Here is a 21,158-nt window from a genome sequence, read left to right on the forward strand (position 1 = left end):
ATTAAACCATACGCAAGACAGGGGTATAGTTTTCATTTTTTTCTCCCATGTTGAATCTCAAGTAACCCAGCATCATTATTGAAAGCATTTTCTTTATTTCTATACAATGTCATTTTGTTAATAAAGCAGGTGTACTTATGTGGGTTGGTTTTATTTTTGGACTACCTATTGATATGTTATAGTTGTTCATCTTTTTGTCATTATCACAATGTTTCAATACAATAATTTATGTCATGATATCCTGTAACATAAACACATCCATGTTTTTCTGCTTCCTCTTTTTATTATTCTTGTTTGGTTCTATTTATTTTTTTATTTTTATTTTATTTTATTTTTAAGATTTTATTTATTTATTTGAGACAGAGAGAATGAGAGACAGAGAGCATGAGAGGGAGGAGGGTCAGAGGGAGAAGCAGACTCCCTGCCGAGCAGGGAGCCCGATGAGGGACTCGATCCCGGGACTCCAGGATCATGACCTGAGCCAAAGGCAGTCGCTTAACCAACTGAGCCACCCAGGCGCCCTGTTTAGTTCTATTTAAAAATAAATATATAAACTGATTTGATTTCTACAAAAATAGCATTGGGATTTTTATGGAATTCTATTCAATCAATAGTTAAAAATATTTTACATTTTAAGAATTTGGATTATTAAAATTGAATTGCTCATATTAAGTCTGTTATGACCTATTAAAATAATGTTTTATATGGTTCAACTTAATAATTTCATTTATTTGAAGCTTTAATTTCTCATGTAGTTAACTATGACTTCTGTGTAGACATCTCCTGCATTTCTTGCCTGATTGCACTAGCTTGGTTTCTAGGTCAAAACTGCATAGAAATGTTGACAGTGGCCATTCCAGTCCAGGAGCAAAGCTTACAAATTTTTGACATTAATATGTTGTTTAGTGTAAATTTTTCCATAGGTCTCCTTTAATAAATTGATGTTGAGTGTTATAAAATACTCTTCTTTATATCCTTACATGATTTTGATCTTTTTTTTTCGTTTTTCTTCTATTCTATTGAATTATGTTATTTTTTTTTAAGATTTTATTTATTTATTTGACAGAGAGAGAGAGCACAAGTAGGCAGAGTGGCAGGCAGAGGGAGAGGGAGAAGCAGACTCTCCACTGAGCAGGGAGCCCGACATGGGGCTCGATCCCAGGACCCCGGGATCATGACCTGAGCCGAAGGCAGCCGCTTAACCGACTGAGCCACCCAGGCGCCCCAAGAATTATGTTATTTTTAATAGTAAATAACACATTCCTGGAATAAACTCAAGTTAGTGAGGATGTATTATTCTTTTTTATATAACTAGATGGGTTTGCTGTGATTTTTTTTTTTTTTTGAGGATTTTGTATTGATATTCATGGTCTTAAATTTTATTTTGTATCATCACATTTGGTGTCTATGATATACTGACCCCCTAAAACAGTTTGAGAAATATTTCTACTTCTTTTTCTCCATATGCCAGATTGCTGTTATTTCTTCTTTAAAATTTTAGGGAGAGACATTAGCTCTGGTGACATTATCTGAACTTCATTATGAAATTTTCTTTGGGGGAGGAGGAGTGGATCTTAAATTTAAACTTAAATTTCTTTAGGAGTATAAGATACTTCAGATTTCGGCATTTTCCTGTGTCAGTTGTGATCAATTATTTTACCTAAGATTTATTAAATATGTCCAATTCATCGCAAGCATGTTTATCAGCAGAAATGTTATCTTATAAACTTTTTACCTTATAAAGCATCTGCAATGTTAAACTTCTTTTTAAATTTTTCATCTCTTTTTTTTTGCTTTAATAGTTCAGTTACCTCTTTTATCAGTTTTAGTAGTGCTTTAATAAATTGAATTTCATTAACTATACATCCCATGGCATATGTTTTCTATGTCATTAATTTCCTTTCTCATGAGATTTTTATTGTCTTAGTTCACTTTCTCGCATAGGTAAATACAATAGCCTCTTGAAGTTTATCTCTCTCTCTCTCTCTCCAGAATTTCTCATTTGTCCTCTTAAATTCTTCATCCGTAGTCTTTTCAAAGAGCACTTTTATACAAATCAGTCATGCTCAAAATCATTTGATGGCTATTTACTGTATGTTGAATCTTCTTAGTTTGACATCTGAGACCTCTAACTGTGCCTTTACCATCTGAAACCCCTGCTGCATCATTTGCTTTGTCTAACTACCGAACATTACTTACTTAACCAGTCACTCATCATTAGTTTGCATGCTTTCCTGCCTTCCATATATCTGGAAACACTTTCTTCCTGTTTGGCCTAATATATAGTTGATCTGTTAGTCTGAGTCTTAGCCTTCCCTGACTTCTTCAGACTGAAGGTTGTACCCTGCACCAGGCTTCTGTAGCATTCTATGGGTACAGTATCTTCTTAGTACTAATATTTGTACCTAATTTTTAAATTTTATTTTCTGAATTACCCAGTAGCCATTTAATTAAATGTATCTGTCCTACCCTAGCTTTTAACAAATAGCCTGAGCAATAGGGTAAGCTCCCTAAATGTCTATTAAATGAATTAACAGATGAATGAATTTTAGGATTAGAATGCATGGAAAATACCAGTATTGCATATCGTTACATTTATTTTTTTAGAATTCATTTAAATGTCTTTTAAAAATTTTATGACAATCCCTTCAATCATGTTTATATGTACAATCTACTTTAAAACAGATGGGAATTTCAAACTTTCTTTTTTTCTTTATTTTGTTATGTTATGTGAATCACCATACATTACATCATTAGTTTCTGATGTAGTGTTCCATGATTCATTGTTTGTGCATAACACCCAGTGCTCCATGCAGAACGTGCCCTCTTTAATACCCATCACCAGGCTAACCCATCCCCCCACCCGCTTCCTGTCTAGAAACCTCAGTTTGTTTCTCAGAGTCCATAGTTGCTCATGGTTAATTAGTTTTAGTCAGCTTAGTTTTAAGTTGGATATTTCCTGAGGACATATAAGGGTACACTGTAATTCCTAGACTTAACAGCTCTCAAAATATATATATAGTCTTACATATTTATATTTACTATAAAACTTATATTTGACAGATTGTATTTATATATGAATAACACATGTATATTAATATAATATATGATATATAAATATATGATGTATTATTTAAAACACACAAACATAATACAATAAATTTTATATAGAAGCACATAAAATATATTTTCTATATTGATAAACACAAATAAAGTTTACATAGTTATATTTCCATATAAATATAAAATATGTATTTGATATTTTATAATATATATATCATTTCTCTGAAAGATTTCACTTATTGGTGAACTCTAACTTTACAGAGATTTTATTTTTTTTATTTTTTTAAAGATTTTTATTTATTTATTCATGAGAGACACAGAGAGAGAGAGGCAGAGGGAGAAGCAGGCTCCCAAGGAGCAGAGAGCCTGATGCAGGACTCGATCCCAGGACCCTGGGATCATGACCTGAGCAGAAGGCAGACGCTTAACCATCTGAGCCACCCAGGCGCCCCTTTGCAGAGATTTTAAAATTATCATTTTATTTATTATTTTAATTGTATACATTCAAATAGGGCCTTGTAGTTAGTTAAGCTCTTAGAGTAAACATAGATCCTTAACTATTTACAAATATTGTGACTTATAATGAAGAGCTGATAATTTTATTCAAAAGGCTCAATTCATCAGAGACTGCCTGTCTTGTGCTGAACTGTTAAAATTGTTTGCTAGACTCAAAACTAGAATATAGGAAACCACGGACACTGAAAATTTTAGCTAGTGAATAAGGTTTTCAATAATAATTTTACACTTGCAAGTTGGACTCTGATAATTGACCAAGAACAAAACAAAATATGATACAGGCTAACTTTATTTAGATATTTCTTTTTCTTTTCTATAAGTTGTGTATGTGTGTGTGTGTGTATTTTTAATGTCTTTTTTTTTTTTTTTTACTTAGAGACCTAAATCACCTTTTTTCTTACTGAATAACTGCCCTTAATATTTCAGAAAAACACATCCAGGAATCAAGGTCAGCCTTTTTTACTGAACCTGTAATTATGTCATCTTCAATTTTTAACAAAAAGCTTCTATTTGAGTGCATTGTCCTATTATCTGTGTGCTCCATTACAGATTGAATGTTATGTCTCATCACAATAGCCGCCATAGTTCATTCAACCTGTTTTTACTTTTTTTTCCATTATGATTAGCATGTGCACTTTTCCCTTCTCACTCTCCATTTCATTTTCATTCCAGTATCATGATATTAACTAATCAAAATAGACTAGACTTAAATCAAAGCTTTATTTTAAAAAGTAGGTCATACACTGCCTCTTTAATTTTTGAATCAAGCTTCATTTCTACTCTCTTTCAAAATAAAACACAAAGAGAAAGAGATTAGACTGTTGTTTAATTATTAAGGGCATCAATAAAGGTGTTTTTAAAAAAGTACAAAATATTAGTTTAAAATTAAAAAAAATTAGAATATACATTTGTGCTTGCACATTAGTTTTCTGTTGAAATCAACTGCCTTTGTAATTTTTACCTTCACCTCAACGTAGTATGGTTCTAAGTTAGTACCTTCACTTCTCAATTACAGAAGAAAATGTTTGATGCATCCTCTCTCAAATTATACCATATTATTTTTGCCCCCAATTAATCATTGAATCTCAAAAACTGAAGGCCTATTTCATCTCTAGATTATTCCTGCAATTTGTTTTTTTTTAATACTCCAAAGATGACTGCTAAAATTAATACATTATAAAACAAACTAAAATTGTGATGAACAATCTGGTGATAATGTTTTGACCAGTTATCTACTTACATGTGAATATGATGTGAACATATGATGTGAACCTCACTATGGCCAGTACTTTTTACTAATTCAAAGTTTTAAAATGCCATTGTTAAGTGAAGTAGTTAAATATTCTACTTACATTTACTGATTAATATATTATACTCTTTATATTTTACTTATTCATACTTTGATGTTGTTAGCAGAGTGTAGTAGAAAGGTACTGGAATTGATCTTAGAAGTTCATGGTAACGCAAGCTGCTACTTACTAAGAATTTGATTTAAGGCAAGTCACTTAAATTTTTAGATCACAATTTTCTTGTCATAAAAGAAAGCTGGGGTATGGATTTTATTTTTATTAATTTTTGGAAAGATTTTGTTTAATGTTATAAATATCTTTCCATAAATGTTGGTAGGTTTGTTCTGCCAGCAATTTTCTGACGCTGGGATGCCTGGGTGGCTCAGCTGGTTAAGCGTGTGCCTTCAGCTCAGATCCTGGGATCGAGTCCCACATCGGCCTCCTTGTTCAGCAGGGAGCCTGCTTCTCCCTCTGCTTGCCACTCCCCCTGCTTGTGCTCTCTCTCTTTGACAAATAAATAAATGAAATCTTAAGAAAAAAAATTTTTTCTGACACCAACTGGGTATAGTACAATTAAATTCAATTCTGACTGTACCTATACAAAGCACAAACCATACAAGTTAGAGGTACAGTCTGACTTCCATTGCCCCTGTTTAAAAAATTTTTGGCAAATGCAATAGTTTTTCATCTGGCTGATTTGAACATCTTTTCTTTCTCTTTGGTGTTTTCTACAAAAAATTAAGCTCTGGATTTTCTTTTAGTTTTATCCTCTTCTTTTACATAGTTTTTTTTCCTATATCTGTGAATATAAATATTTTATCAAACTTTCAAAAATCAAGTCATTGGTTAGTCGAATATTGTTTCATCTTTTTTAAAAATTTTCTTCCTTGGTGTATCTGTTTAACATATACTGGACTTTCTTATTTTATCTGTTATGTCTCTTAACCTGTCTTTTATATCTTGTATCTGCTGTTGACATTCTGGTAATTTCTTCAGATCTGATTTCTAGTTCATTTATTCTCTTTCCAGCATTTCCAAAATTTTTGCTTAATCTACCTACTGAGTTTTTAATTCCAATAAACACATTTTATCATTTTTGAAACATCATTTTGGATTTTTTTTTCACATCAACCTGTCCTTTTAGACAAGCTCTAATTACTTAACTCATTCTTTTGTTCCAAATATATTTTGTTTTGTTAAATATTTTCTTTTTAGTTTTGTAATGTATATCTCATAACTCAGATGATAGTATCTCATCTATTATTTGTCATTTCTGTTGATATCCATAGTGTATAGCTTTGTGATGTTTGTTCATTTGTTTGTTTGTTTTACTATGAATAACAGTTGATTTAATATTCAGAAACCTCAAAAACCTAACTTTGGGATTCTTCCCTCCATAGACAAATCAAGTCTGTTCTTAAAAAATCACCCAGATCCTACTAATCTAGGCCCAGTAAATTTGCCTTACAAGGTACCAGCATAATACAGGAGTCTCATATTTAGCCAGCCCACATTTTGGTCTGCAACAGTTTCAGAGTTTGGATCTTAATTCTGATATTGGCATCCTCCACACCCCTAGAAACCATGGAATAGATTAAAATATAAGTGTACCATATAGAAGTCTAGAAAATCAATAACAATTATGAGAAGGAATGTATTTTTCAGGAGAGATTATTTTTTTTATTTCATTCGTTTAGATAGGTAGAGAATGAAAAAAGTATACATATGCTATCAAGGAAATAAAAATGATACAAGTAGATCATACACACCTTTTTATGAAAAATGCATGCATTTTTAAGATGTTAATGTGTTTAGGAACTCTTGGCTACTTTCCATGCCTTCTACCACATAAGGATTTGTAAGACTGGCTGGGGGGTTCTTCCTCAATCTTTCAATCTACTTAACTTTACTGAGCTATTGCTACTCACTTCTCAGATGCACAACTGAGATGGATGCACAGCTTCTCTGTGAATCTCACTCTCAGGATATACCATGAGAAATGAGTCAGAAGTGTTCTAGGGCTCTGAGATGACTCTAAACTTATAGGGAATTTCTACAGTTTACCTTCATTTAATGTTCTGACTGTTAACATCTACATCAAGGATTTATTCTATTGTTCATCTCTTCTTCTCTAAAGATTGTCCTGTCTCAACCTCCTGAGTTAACTCCCTACTTAGCCAGGAGAAAAATAAAAATAGCTCTTAAATTATTCCACATTTTCTCTACCTAGTTGCGTGAAATACATGTATTAGGCAGAGTACTTCTGACAATTAATATTTTAGCTTTCAAAAAATCTTTCCTTTTTCAAAAAAGCCTGCTTTTTAATGTAAAATTTTTGACTTTAAATGGATGGTTTTCATTGTGACTTTTTAAAAGAACTCATTTAGATTCTTAAATGATTTCTTCATTTTCTCTATTTACTCTGTGTCCTGTCTAGGATGGCATAATAAGACTTAGACTCAAGGTCTAATTTTAAAGATCAGAACACTAAAAACACAACAATAATAATTAAAAAAAAAAACTCTACAGTTAAAGATAAATCACTTTGAGTGATAAATATACCACTCACGTTCCAAATTTTATCATGGGTTAAAAATTATGATCATGTGATCTCTTTGCATAATACCCAACATTGATTTCTCTTTACCTATAAAATAAAATGAACATTTCTTAAACTTCTATAAAAGTTCCTTAAACTTGATCTGGTTCTTGCTTCTCTCTCTGGGATTCTCATTAGCCACACCTTCTCTCATCTTCCCTGATAGATGTCATTTTCTAGATTGACAAGAATGCATGCAGTTCTGGAGAATAGCAAGCTATTTCATTCCTTCTGAGTCTTTTGTATTTTCCTTCTTTCTGAATTACATCTACACTATTTCACACCATCCCACACTCTCTTTCCCATTAACACTTATTCATCTTTGAGAACTCAATGCTATTTTAATCTCCTGAATAAACCTTCACTGCTGTTCCTAAAGAAAATGGACTCTTTCCCTCTTTATTCACTAATCATCATGTGCATATGCCTATATTTTGTTAATAAAACACCTTAAATATTGACATACATAAATCCCTCTACTAGGCAACAATAACTTTTAGGCTGGGAAAATGCTATATTTGGTCTTGTATTAATAAGACAGAGAACACAGTAAGCCTAAAGTAAGTTTACATAAATGCACGCTAATTTGAAAGATAAATGATGTATCTTGATTAGTTAGCTTTTATGGCTTTTTTTTTTTCTCTTAATTAAAGATAGAAACACTTGGTAGGAAATTAGGGTTAATTTGTTATTTTATTATATATTTTAGTATTAGTGCATATTAAACTCATAATGATGAGAAGAGTAGGTGAACATAGAAAAAATGCATCACTAAATGAAAGTAATTTACTTAACTCTTTGATTGGAGGTTACAAATGGATCTCTCAGAGGATTTTTATTGAAAGAAATCTAATTAGTGATTATAAAGGAAAGATCAGAAGATGAGGGCATCTTTAATAATTGCATACAAATTACCTCATTGCATACCTGATCTGAAAATATTTAAGAAATCATCACTATATTTATTGTTCATTGAAATTTTCCTATATTGTATTTCGTTGCCAAAAATGCAATATGCTATTTTTATAGAAAACTAATACCTGAGATTTCTGGTAATCTCCAACTGGAGGCAAAACTATAATTAGAGATATATAGGTATAGTATCAAAGTGCCTGGGCTTATAGGGTTCAGAATTCTTGGATCTCAAAGGCATTATGGATTCTAATTATCTTCTCATTGTTCATTCTTCTTAATATGCTCTGTCTGCTCTTTTTTAATTTTTTTTTTATTTTTAGCCAGACTCAAAATCCTTGTGAGAAAAAATTTCAGGGGAATATGAAATGATAGTATGGAATCTGAAAATATTAATAAGGAAGACTAACAATGACCTGATGACTGAAAGGTCAGCCTTAATTGTTCACTGAAAATAAATCAGACTCAGGGGTATTACCTCAGAACTGTGTAATATTTAGCAGAAAAAAAATAGTAGTAAATGAATTAAAGAAATAAAAAGGTGATAAAAATAGTATGCATCTGTTTTTAAAAAATTAAATTCTCATAAAAGTGAGTCATTTTAGTAAGTGGTTTGTGCAAAAAAAGTTTAGTTTCTAGTGCATTTAAATATTTCTTCTGCACTATTTAACCATTCCTTTTATTGTTCCATGTTAATGCTCTCTTCATTTAATCTCTCTCTTTTTATTTTTATTTTATATATCATTTAAAAAAATCATAACTAACATCACCAGCCATGCATAGTAGCCCTTTGTCCAAGGTATGAAGGGCTGTGGAAGCAAGATGTATGACTAGTGAATACAGACAACATTTTCACAGTGTCAAGTATTTGTGACAACTTCCTGGAAAAAAGGAAATTTCAGTATCATTTGAACTATGCCATTATGAAGGACTGCTCCATGGAGAGAATGTATAGCTTCCAACTGTATTTAAAATTTATCCTCTAAAAATGTCCACCCATAAAATTGACCACTTTTATACGAAGTCACTGGCTTTAAATAGATATTTAGAAAAGTTGTGGATGTCCGTAAGGCTGAGTGATAGAATGGAGGCATATATTCAGAGTTTGGGAAAGGAAAGGAGCTTCTAGTTTCCTGCCAGTTCATATAACTCTACAAATAATGTGTGTTTAACTTTGTCTCTCATCTCTATCTTCTCAGAGATTTTTTTCACATAGAGGTCTCACTCTTCTATTTTCTTAGTCCACACAGGTGGTACTTGAAGGCCATGTTTCTCTCAAAATTCACTTTCCATGAATTATCCATAATTTTAATTTTTTAAGAAAATAATGCATTTAAAAATATATTTTATACATATGTGGGTAGCTACATATGTGAGTATCATTATATATGTTTATATAGAGAGTTGATATATGAAGGAAAAGGGAGGAAAAAAGAAAGAAGCATTCCATCATAGCATTAATCTTTCATCTTCCATTCATCTTTCATACATTTAGAAATATAAACGTATGAAAAGAGGGCAGTACGTTTCCTCTGTTTAATGCGACATCAAAAATGGCTTGCACAACAGATAAAATTCAGTGATCAGAAAAATGTCTGAAAAAGAGAGAGAGAGAGACGTATTAGGTTGTGAATCCAATGTTTTATATTTGCTTTAAGAGTCTATGAGTATATGGGACGCCTGGGAGGCTCTGTTGGTTAAGCGGCTGCCTTCAGCTCACGGTCATGATCCCAGCGCCCTGGGATCAAGTCCTGAATCAGGTTCCTTGCTCAGTGGGGAGCCCACTGCTCCCCCTGCTTGTGCATGCTTGTGCTCTCTCTCTCTCTGACAAGTAAATAAAATAAAATCTTAAAAAAAAAAAAAGAGTCTATGAATACAAAATTTTAGCTGGACCTTCAGTAGAATTGGTGATTTTATGTTTAATTAAAAATCATTTAAGCCACTGAATATATTGTCCAGGACATAGGGCAAGAAAAAGGAAAAAGGATTCCTGGATTCTCCCTTCAGCCTGGATTATAGATCTTGATTTCTTCACTTCCATTCTCCATGGTTGCATCTGTTAAAAAGACGTAGTGGTTTGTGTCCAAAATCCTAATATGCTATTTGCACTTGAAAAATATTAAGCAAATAATAATTACAAATTTTTAATGCTGCTAATGAGAACTACATGATAACAAAATGTGGTTATTATGTTACCCTTTGAAAATCCACAAATAATTTATTGAAGGAATCTGCTTTGAATAACGTTTTTGAAAGTAATTTCTCTATTACAGTGTTCAAAATCATTCTCTAGTGGATACCTAGATTTGAAAAACTTGAACATATTTCTGTGCTTAGAATATTATAGATGCCAATAAAAAAGAAAAAAGAAATGACTCCCTTGAAAAGAGACACATTGATATTGTTACTGGTTTAGTTGAGGCCAACAAAGACCTTGTTATGCATTGTTGTATTTAAAGGTTTTTAGAAATAAAATATTTATAAATGTATTAATGCAGAACTTACCAAATACCCATGGTCTAATCATGATAAATTTGACATCATATGGTGCCATCATTTACTGCCTTTACAAAATGTTTCTCTGTACTCATGGGGTGAAAAAAACACCTAAGTGAAAGAAATCTAACATATATCCTCCTCCCTTCATGGACCCTATGAGCTGCTCTAAACTGTATGTATGAGCTCCCGTCAGTAAAGGGCTTCTTAACTATTGCTGTTCAGAAAACTCATCCCTATTTACTCCTGGAACTGGCCTAACTGATGTTGACAAAATTTATGTGGGCACTTCCTGTACTATGTTCATTTCTTTATATGTAACTGTTTGTACAACTACTTTTAATATAGTAAAATAGCATTTATAGAATTTATCAGAGTCCAATAAGAAAAACAGAATAATTAACGGCAATTTCAAACAGAGAAATGAACATGTTTAAAAAGCATTGACTAGGGGCGCCTGGGTGGCTCAGTCGTTAAACGTCTGCCTTCGGCTCGGGTCATGATCCCAGGGTTCTGGGATCGAGCCCCGCATCGGGCTCTCTGCTCTGTGGGAAGCCTGCTTCTCTCTCTCCCACTCCCCCTGCTTGTGTTCCCTCTCTCGCTGTGTCTCTCTCTGTCAAATAAATAAATAAAATCTTAAAAAAAATAAAAAAATAAATAAAAAGCATTGACTAGACTTATTATGGAGATCGCTTTGCAATATATACAAATATTGAATCGTTATGTTGTACACCTGAAACTAACATAATGTTATATGTCAGTTATATCTCAGTTTTAAAAAGAAAAAAATAAAAGTGTTGAAAGGAATGAATGAGCAAAGGGAAGCTTAGAGAAGTAAGGCAGGGAGTAAAAGGAGTTAAGCCAAAATTCAGGAACGTGTACACGCTTCAGTTCTGGAAAGCATGAGTCTCCATCTGCTATGAACTGGTGAAGAAGCTCTTACCAATAGTGTTGATACCTCCAAGGAAGCACTTTCTCTTAGAACTGGAACACTGAGAGAGGCTTAGTAAGTTCAAGGACAACTAGAGTTGACAATCAACAACCTGCACCGTCACTAGAGTAACCACCAGCAACTACTAGGACTTGCCTCTATCACCAAAAGCAGAATTGCTTTTTATTTCTTGCCTTGGAATGGACCAAAGCCTCCCATAGGCATATCCTGATTTAAAACAAGATAGGAAATACTGTTCACTAAGTAAAAAAAGAAGCAGGTATTGGGCTAAAAGACTTTGAAAAATAACTTACATTCAATGTCTGTGAATAGCAAAGAGCTTCTTGCCTTTACCGTCTCTGGAGCCTTCCTTCCAATTAAAAAGGAAAAAGAAATATACCCCAAATGATTCAGGGAATACATTTGGCATTTCTGAACTTTTATTAAAGGCTTATTCTGACTCAAAGATATGATTTTGCTTTACATTTTCCTGTGCAAAGTATCAAGGTGTCATGCTATGTATTCCATGCTCTGAGGGGGTCAGAGGAGATAATAATTCCCATCGATATCTTTCAAATTGAGATGGCAACCAAGGAGGCTCCTGAATTTCCCCTCTGCATGGATATACCAAATATATAGCTATGTATTCCTCAGTTCTCTGTGTGAGAAATGGGGAACTATTTGAGTGATATCTACGCATTGGATGACTGTGAAAATATCTATATTGAAATAGGTAAGAAAGGCTGAAACACACTTTTGCAATAAAGCCCACCCAGACACATCACCTTATAATTAGGAGGGGATCCTTCAACTCCTAGCTTCTCCCCGAGGAGCAAAGGGTTTGTACCACATATAACAACCCAGCTTTTATGCTGCCACCCATGGGACAAGGGTCCAAGTCACCTAGCTCTGATAGCCAATGAAATTTAACATTCATGCATTCCACAGGACTACTAAACCAAGAAGGAAATTTCAAACAGGCTCAAAAGCACTTCCAGCAGCTATTCCCCACTGGTTCAGGGCAGAGGCAGAAGGCAAGATGCCTATCTCCTACTTTCTCCCCACAAGGGATTTGTCTGCATATTTTCCCAGCTGCTGCTAAGGTTCCAGCTTCTAGTCAGGCTGAACGTGGGAGTTGACAGATCCTTCTGGGAACCTGATAGACTAGTTAGCATGTCCCCTACTGTCTAGCATTCCAACAGTAAAATCAAGTCTCCAGCTTCTCCCGGGAAGGAGTTTGTCCACAAATCTAGCACCACAACTATTAAATGTTAAATGCAATAAATGTTAAAAGGAGTTTTTCAAGCTGAAATATAAAGACATTAATAAGTAATGTGAAAACATATGAAAGTGTAAAACACACTTAAAAGTAAATATATAGTTAAATTTAAAATACTCTAATGTAACAGTGGTGGGTAACTCACTCTTAACTACTATAAAAGCTAAAGAGAAAAAGTATTAAAATAGCTATAACTACAATAATTTGTTAATGGATACACAATATAAAAGATACCAATTGTGACATCAAAAACATAAAAACCCAAAAAACAAAACAAAACAAAAAATGAGGGGGAACTATAAATATGTAAAAATGTAGAATTTTTGTATGTGTTCGAAGCTATCAGCTTAAAATAGACTATATAACTATAAAATGATTTATGTAAGCATCATGGTAACAGCAAAACAAAAAAAACTATAGTAGATAAAAGATAAAGATAGGAATCAAAGCACACTCCTACCAAAGCATCTGGTTAGTTGTTAGTTCTAATAACTAGTGAGATGGCACTAGTAAGTCCTTTCCTATCATAATTACTCTAAATGTAAATAGTTGGTATAGAGAGCAAAATGGAGTCTCTCGTGTCAAGCAGAGACCTGTGACAAGCAATGATGCAAGCAGTTCAGGTACTGCAGCTGGGAGATATCACCGAGACCAGTATCAGCTGACTCCTTGGAACTGATAACAAACAGAACCGGTGGCGCCTGGGTGGCTCAGTCGTTGAACGTCTGCCTTCGGCTCAGGTCATGATCCCAGGGTCCTGGAATCGAGCCCCGCATCGGGCTCCCTGCTCGGCGGGAAGCCTGCTTCTCCCTCTCCCACTCGCCCTGCTTGTGTTCCCTCTCTCACTGTGTCTCTCTCTCTGTCAAATAAATAAACAAAATCTTAAAAAAAAAAAAAAAAAAAAAAAAACAGAACCAAAGGTCTGTGGGGACCATTTTTAAATCCCTTTAAAAGGGAAGGATTTGGGCAGCAAACTGTCAGACTCTTTAGACCTGACCCCTCTATGTCTGACCACTTAAAAAAGGCAACTGCCCTGAAGTCTCTGCCTGATGGATCTCCGAACAGAACTGAGATCCTTCCCTGCTTGAACATCCAGAAGCAGTAAGTACTGAGAGCTGACCCGGACCAGACGCGAGGCCTTATCTCAAGTGTTCGCCCACACACAGACTTGGCGTTTGGTTTGTTAACTTCCTACACCTTTCTGTTATCTTGTTTGTTGTGTGGTTTGTCTTCTGTCCTGCTCTGTGTGCTGTGTAAGAAGCCACGTTTAATCACATGGTAAATTGTCATTGAGTTTGGAATCCTGAGCCTGCTTTATAATTGTGGTTTAACTTTGCTTTATGATTGAATAAAGCTGACATTGTGGAAAGACACAACTGTGTGTGCCTTCATAGAGTGCTCATGACAGTTAGATCATCTAATCAAAAAAGATACAAAAAAGATATAGAATGGGTGGACTAAAAAAAACAAAAAAACAAAAACAAGACTCAACTATATGCTGCCTGAGAGACATTCATTTCAGTTTCAAGGACACAAATTAGATCAAAGTGAAGAGATATTTCATGCAAATAGAAACTAAAAGACAGCAAGAATAACTATACCTATATCAGATGAAAATAGACTTTTGGCCAAAAACAGCAACAGACAAAGAAGGTCTTTATATAATGATAAAGAAATCAATCAGTGAAAACATCAATGCTTGGTTACTCTTATATTACCATCATCAGTAGATGAGATTAATTAACAATTCCACAAACATTATGTATCTGTTAGGTAGAAGCTAGCTATGAACAGAGGAAGGAACACCCCCAGGCAAAGCCCCAAGTCCTTGAAGGGGATGATAGAGACATGAGCTGGAGGCAAGGATGGTGATAAATAAGCTACACATTGACAGCCCGGGGGCACAGCATCCTGACCTTGTCACTTCCAAGACCTTGGGGCTGACTTCTCAAGAGAGGGCCAATTCACCGCCTGCACTCTCTTCCACCTCCGCCCCAGGGTAACCTCTAGACTCGGTATAATGCACTCCCACCTTGAGAGTATACTTCTGCTTCAGTAAACTATTTTATGCTTACTACTTTCCTTCTGGCTGTCTTTATTTGAGCACAGATCAACCACATAAATCTTCTTGTGGGGAATCCAAGGACCAAGAGCTCCATTCACACAAGCAGACTCTCACCCATCACACAGACACCAAATGAAGGTGCAAGCAAAGCAGACACAAAATGGAAAGCAAACTCCTCAAATGCACCACTTAAATAAAATAGGAAACAGAAGATGGTAGAAATAATAATTTTAATCACAGGAAAAAGAGTAAAGAGAAATACTGTTCAAATACGGAAAATTTAGCAACATAGACTTAAAAACCCAGAGTGTTTCTTAAGCACTCTATTAATATTCTTTAAAAAAAGACTCTCAACAGTTAAAACTTAGAAAAGAGTTGGTAATTTAAATAACCTTAAATATCTTAATGTCTATTATACTCTAGACCAATGCTGGTCAGTGGACATATAATGCTAACCACAATGGTGAACCACATATGAAGTGTTAACTTTTCTAGTAGTCATATTGACAAATGTAAAGAGAAACAGAACAAAATTAATTTTTTTTAAAGATTTTTATTTATTTATTTGAGAGAGAGAGACTGAGAGAGAGAGCACATGGGGGGGGGGGTCGGGAGGGTCAGAGGGAGAAGCAGACTCCCCGCCGAGCAGGGAGCCCGATGCGGGACTCGATCCCGGGACTCCAGGATCATGACCTGAGCCGAAGGCAGTCGCTTAACCAACTGAGCCACCCAGGCGCCCCATATAAAGATATATTTTTTTTAAAGATATTTTTTCATGTTAACAGTATAAAATTCTTACACAGTTTATTTTTACTAAAGGGATTGCTGAATGATAGCTGCATAGAGTAGTGAAACATCCACTTACCAATATAGATCAGATATACAATTCTTAGAGGAGTGATAAGCCTTGTAATTCCAGAGCCCATTGGCAAGACATTTTTTTAAAGAGATTTATTTATTTTATTTTAGAGAGAGAGAGAGGAAGCACGTGTGCTCAAATGCAAGCGGGGAAGCGGTGGAAGGAGAGGGAGGGAGAATCTCAAGCAGACTCCCCACTGAGTGTGGAGCCCTACTCCGGGTTGGATCTCACGACCCCAAAATCATGACCTAAGCCAAAACTAAGAGTTGGTTGCTTAACCGACTGAACTACCCAGGCGCCCAAGACATTTCTTTTCTTTTCTTTTCTTTTTTAAGCATCTCATTTCCCAGCTTCTATTCTTAGTTCTCACTGCACAGGCCTTTGGGTGATGATACACACATACATACATTTGTAAGTACACACAACTGCCAAGGGTAGACAATGAATCTCCATTTTCACCCACTCTTCCCTTCCTCTGGCCGCCAAATCAGCACTGTCTTTTCTTCTGATCATTCCTCCCGTTAGCTCAAAGGCAAGTCACAGTACTTCCCATTTCCTTTCATATATCATGAATTTCTTACATATTTTTTCTATTACAATACTTTTGAAACTTTATTGCAGAATGGCAAATATATTGTATATATTTAAAGTGTACAATGTGATGATTTGATAGGCATGCACATTGTAGAATGGTTAAGATCAAGATAATTAACATATCTATCATTTCACATACATAGTTAACTCCTTTTTTCTTTTGTGTGTGTGTCTGTGTGTGAGAATGCTTAAGATCTACTCTCAGTAACTCTCAAGTTTACAGTTCATTTTATTAACTGTTTTCACCCTATTGTACATCAGAGCCCCAGACATACTCTTCTTATATCTGAAAATTTGTATCTTTCCTTAAGCATCTTCAAGTACATCCTACATCATATTACTTTAAGACAAGCCTTAGTCATCTTTCACCTGGTCTATTCCAATTTTTTTTTCTATCAGTTTTAGCTACCTTGTCACATTTTCCACAGCTATCAGATCAATATCCCTAAAATGAAATTCTGAAATATAATCCTCTTGGTTAAATACAGTCATTTCCAATTCACTATATAAAAATTAATAAAGACCTTCATGTGTCATTTGAAGCCTCTATGCAATGGATCTTGTGTGCGCCATGAGCTTTGGCATTCATCTCCTCACATGTCCTGGGCCATAGATTTCATCCACTCTGAGCTACATCGTATTAATTCTTGCACCTCCAAGCTTTCCACATACTGCTTTCCCTGTCTGTAATCTCTGTGTGAACCTTGATTTCATGTAATTCCTTTAATAATCTCAGCCTGTTTTTTTTTTTTTTTCCTGCTTCTAGCAATACTTCTGTCATCCTGACAGATGAGAGTAGACAGCCACAACTCAACAAAGAAGTAATCCCATTGCAGCTACTGTGCAATTTATAGTATCTTTGCTAGAGTAGATTGACATGGCTTCAGGTACACCATCTGTGTTCACCGAGCAGACGCATGCATTGTTTTCTGTTGGTCTCAGGTGGAGGGTGAGAAGTAGTTTAGGTTCCCCTGGGATACACAATAGTACACATTTATAGCTTTGCCCCAGGGCTGTATTGCCTTTTCTGTCCTCTAGCCTTTTCCACAGTCTGGATTACCTCATGTTTACAGAACCAGATGAGCAAAAACTTGAGAGCACATCAGAAGCCTTAAAAAGATACATCACTTCCGAAGGTAGGAGATAAACCCTAATACATTCTCTACATCAAATCTACATTTTAAAGTCTGTTTTCTGAAAAACTCATGTTAAGAAACAAAAGCAGTGGTTCTTACCTGATGGCCTCAAACCAGTTATCGTTAGCTGCAAATGACACATTACATCTTTTTTTTTAATTTATTTGAGAGAGAGAGAATGAGAGAGAACACAAGAGAGGGGGTAGGGTCAGAGGGCAAAGCAGACTCCCTGCCGAGCAGGGAGCCCGAAGCGGGACTCGATCCAGGGACTCCAAGATCATGACCTGAGCCGAAGGCAGTCGCTTAACCAACTGAGCCACCCAGGCGGCCCACATTACATCTTTATTCTTAGGACATTAAATAGCAAATGTCCATATTTTAAGGAGATATTCATCAGAATTGTTAATGATACAGAAGAGTGGATTACTAGGTTGTATATTGTATAGTGGCATTTCAATAAGGGTATGAGCAGTTGTATGTTTGAAATGCTTATTATTTATTTATTTATTTATTTATTTATTTATTTATTTATTTATTATTTATATTAAGTAAACTCTACCTCCAACGTGGGGCTTGAACTCATGACCCCAAGATCAATAGTCTCATGCTCTACTGACTGAGCCAGCCAGGCATCCCTGTATGTTTGAAATGACATGTTTTCTTAAACAACTGGGTTCAAGTTGTTGATTTGAGGTCCTACAAATTGAAAATTACTACTAAAGTGGAAAGAGTATATAAGAGATAATCTATGGATTACTCAAATGGCTTATTGAACAAGGCTTTTGTATCACGGAGACAAATATTAGCTTAGGGAAACATAAGAATTGTCAGAAAATCAAATATGCATTTTAATTCCAAGAAGCACCATTTTTAATTTAGGAGTATATTAACTTAATCTCCACCTGTGTGTGGCTTTTATCCTTTCAAGTTTAGCTTCCAAATATATCTTTCACCTCCTGAATTTCTGCCTGATGGTATTTTTTTCCGGTGATCCTAGGATCTCCTCAGGTTTTTATAATAGAAAGTTACCCAGGTTATTGTTGAGAATATTCTGAAATGAAGGGAAAAGTGTAAAGGTGTTACTCGGTGCCAACGGAGTGCGGCTGTGTGCTTGTAGAAATCTGCTTGTTCAGACTGGCTTTCATTCTGATTGTGATCTCCTCTATGAAGCATAGCTATGTCCGAATCTCGTAGCTATTACTAGTCTTCCATAACAAAGTTCTACATTTTGAATCCTCACCTGCTGATCCAGATTGATCACTTAGATTTTCTTCTTTTTTTCATTCTTGTGGAGATTGACTAATCTGTTAACACAAGTCAATCTGTGTCCTGTTGTATTCATTTGCTTGGTCATGTTCTTTGAAGTTGATCTGAAGCCAGTCACATATCTCAGGTTCTATCTACCTTTCCTACTGAATTATAATACACCCCAATGCATATTTTTGCATAATTTACTTTCCATAAATTGCGTATTTTTTTTTTTTTAAGATTTTATTTATTTGACAGAGAGAGACACAGCTAGAGAGGGAACACAAGCAGGGGAAGTGGGAGAAGGAGAAGCAGACTTCCCGCAGAGCAGGAAGCCGGATGCGGGGCTCGATCCCAGGACCCTGGGATCATGACCGGAGCCGAAGGCAGATGCTTAATGACTGAGCCACCCAGGTGCCCCAATAAATTGGGTATTTTTTATTTGCTACCGAAAGCTGTAAGAGAAGAAAATTGAGTAAAGGTATTTAAAATAGCTGTAGCTCCATTCTCAAGGAAAACGTGTACTTCTACAGAAATGAAAAGACAAAAATTCCCATTTTTATTACTTTCCTTACAGTAAATGTGTTGTAATGATACTAGTGAGATTTAACTCAATGACCTAATCAACAAAGGCTTATAATTTTCATTAGCAAGAGCTGAATCAGCATCAGTAATGATGAGCCTAATGAGGAAACCATATTTGATTATAATCTCATACATATAGTTCCAAGAGCATTAAAAATTACAGAACAGTATAGTTCATTATGTGCTAATAAATCATTTTTTTCTCCTGAGTATCTTTTTATTTTATTCTTTACAAATTAGCTTCTTTTAAGGTGTTTTTTTAAAATCTTGTGATACGCGAGAATTATATCTCCTAGACAATACTAATGCTGATGACATATGAACAACCGTTTCAACACTTGATAATTTAGGAAAAAATGTGCAATCAGTTTTTAAGAATCAATGTTTAGAGGGCATGCAGGTAGAATTCAAAATATTTTCTTTCATACTTAGAAACATTCTCATAAATAGTGGTCAATTGGCAATTTTTGTCAAGAAATCTTCATAATGTGACCATTATGGTATTTCTATCTGCTTTACAATTGACCATGGATATTTAAGCTTAAGTGTTAATCTTTTTGTTTTGTTTTATTGTCATTCTGGCCATACTGCCTCTGGAAATAGTATTTCCTATTTATAATTGGTTAGTACATGTTATAGCATGATCTTCCTAAGAGCATATTTCAAAGCCTTTCTTATATGGAAAAGATTTGCTGTGACACTGATGAGACAAGATTGAAATATATAAAAAAATTACATGACAAAATAATATGAATTTATCACTGAAAACCACTAACTAATTCTACATATTTAGATGTTGGCTATTGAAATATCAAAACCCTATAGTCACCTTAAAACTGGAAGAGTTTTTTGTTTTTCTTTTTAAAATGGAAGAGTTTGAGGGCGCCTGGGTGGCTCAGTTGGTTAAGCGACTGCCTTCGGCTCAGGTCATGATCCTGGAGTCCCTGGATCGAGTCCCGCATCAGGCTCCCTGCTTGGCGGGGAGTCTGCTTCTCCCTTTGACCCTCCCCCCTCTCATGTGCTTTCTCTCATTCTCTCTCTCTCAAATAAATAAATAAAATAAAAAATAATAAAAAATAAAATGGAAGAGTTTGAACTATGATCAGTTTCATTCATTGTATGATATTCTTACTAAAGTTCCATTTTGGATTTCCTTTGTAAGCTAAAGTTATAGTTTTAAAATAATATTCATTTATTTTCAGATTTGAAAAGAAAAATATGCATACCTCCCCAAATATCTTTTGAATAACAATCTGATTTTGATGGTTGTGTACTTCCAAAAGCAATTTTTCCTAAAACTACATATGTTTACACTTGATCTTAGCCAAAAGGCCGAGAAGCGATAAAAACTACATATGTTTAATATACATAAGTTCAACATATATAATATGTTAAACCACTAAATACCTGATGCATACTACTCTATATATTTGGGTATCTATAGTTCCACTGTTAACTCCAGCATTTTTATCCAGGTATCATAATTTTAATGCAAGTCAAATAATGATACATTCTCTCAATTACTTTTGTGAAAAATTGTATTTTCTTCACATTTATTTTTATTGGGAGGAAAGCTATTTGTTTTT

General features: G+C 34.6%; 1 pseudogene; it reads right to left on the minus strand.

Moving 5' to 3' along the window:
• Nucleotides 1-20,751: 20,751 nt before the first annotated feature.
• Nucleotides 20,752-20,916, minus strand: LOC135363719 (U2 spliceosomal RNA; annotated as a pseudogene).
• Between the last annotated feature and the right edge of the window lie 242 nt (nt 20,917-21,158).

The sequence above is a fragment of the Mirounga angustirostris genome, unplaced genomic scaffold, assembly GCF_029215605.1.
Source record: "Mirounga angustirostris isolate CCGP_5_RB_7025 unplaced genomic scaffold, mMirAng1.0.hap1 SCAF_2, whole genome shotgun sequence".
NCBI lineage: Eukaryota > Metazoa > Chordata > Mammalia > Carnivora > Phocidae > Mirounga > Mirounga angustirostris.